This window comes from Equus quagga, chromosome 9 (genome assembly GCF_021613505.1).
Source record: "Equus quagga isolate Etosha38 chromosome 9, UCLA_HA_Equagga_1.0, whole genome shotgun sequence".
NCBI lineage: Eukaryota > Metazoa > Chordata > Mammalia > Perissodactyla > Equidae > Equus > Equus quagga.
The window spans coordinates 48382570-48384461 of record NC_060275.1 but is presented as its reverse complement, the minus strand read 5'-3'; positions in this window follow the sequence as shown (position 1 = coordinate 48384461).

Here is a 1892-nt window from a genome sequence, read left to right as displayed (position 1 = left end):
GCATCCCACATGCCACAACTAGAAGGACTCACAACTAAAAAATACACAACTATGTACCAGGGGCTTTGGGGAGAAAAAGGAAAAATAAAAAAATCTAGGAAAAAAAAGAACAATCACTTTATTTTGTCCCATGGTTTTCATTTGTTCACAATGAGATGACAGAGAAGAAAACTATAGAGATGAAACCAATTGTAGTCACCAAAGGAAACCAGTCTGTATCTCTAAAATCTTCATGCGAGAGCCCGTCAGTGTGGTCGGCAGATGTTTTACACTTAGGGAATCTGTTATGAACTTCAAACAAAAATCTAAGAAAGCATTTTGTACTTGTCCAGGAATCTGGAGGAACAAAGGGCCTTCCTCAGCCTGGTTTAACACCATGTGCTGCCCCACAGCACTCCCCATTGCTGGGGCCTAACCCAACACACTGATTTAATGGTACTTAACATTCCTCGGGAAATATCATCAGTCGGCCCTGTTTCAAGGCTTTAAAAAAGCCTCAGCGCTATGCAACCGATGTTGGCACCCATAGCCCTGCTGTATGTTGGGTGACTGTTTCTAATGAGTATAGACCTCCACCTTGGCTGCACTTAGCCATCACCTGGAGCTTTGCAATGTGCTGACGCCTGGACGGCCCCGCCCGCACACCCCGAGATTCTGATTTCATTGGTTTGGAGAGTAGCCTGGGTATCAGGATTTTTTGTTGTTGTTGTTTTCTTTTTAAATAATTACAGATTCACAGGAGGTTGCAAAGTTTCCCCTCATGGTTACATCTTACATAACTATGGTTACAATATTAAAAGGTGGCAACTGGCATTGGTGCAATGTGTGTGTATAATTCTATGCCATTTTATCACAAGTGTAGACTGGTGGAAACACTACTGCAATTTAAATACAGAACTATTCCACCATCACAAAGACCACCCTATACTACCCCTTCCTAGTATCATCTACCCTCCTTCTCCCAACCAATCTGACAAACACTAATCTGTTCTCCATCTCTATAATTTGGTCCTTTCAAGAATGTTATATTAATGGAATTATACAGGAGGTAATCTTTTGTGATTGGCTTTTTCACTCAGTGTAATGTTCTTGAGATCCGTCCAAGTTGTTGTGTGTATTGATAGTTTGCTCCTTTTTATTGCTAAGTGGTATTCCATGACATGGATGTACCACAGTTTGTTTATTATTTACCTATTGAAGGACATTTGGGTTGTTTAAGGTTTGGGGCTAACGCAAATAGAGCTGCCATGAACGTTTGTAGAAAGGTTTTTCTGTGGACGTAAGTTTTCATTTCTCTGGGATAAATGCCAGGGGCATAACTGCTAGGTCATATGTTAAGTATATGTTTAGTTTTTTTAAGAAACTGCCAAACTGTTTTCCAGAGTAACTGTACCATTTTACATTCCCACCAGTCACATATAAGAGATTGAGCTTTGCTACATTCTTGCCAGCATTTGGTATTATCATTGTTTTACTGTAGCCATTCTGATAGGTGTATAGTGATATCTTATTGTGGTTTAATTTCCATTTCCTTCTTGGCTAGTGATGTTGAACATCTTTTATGTGCTTACTTGACGTTTGTGTATCCTCTTCAGTGAAATGTTTCTTTATGTCTTTCGCCCATTTTCTAATTGGATTTGGACATGGGGTGGGAGGGGGTAGAATTTAAAAAGTTCCCCCAGATGTTTCTAATATGCAGCTAAGCTTGGGATGCACTGCCCTGTTTAACCTCTCTATGCAGGCATACTCTAACTGAAGCTGTGGCACCAGTGCTAACACCAAAGTAAGGCCTGCTTGGGCAGGACTGGCTAATTAGATATGCCTGCAGTCCAAGGGAAAGCTGGAAGTGTTTTCCAGGAGCTCAGGCTATTGTTTACATATACTCCCACAGG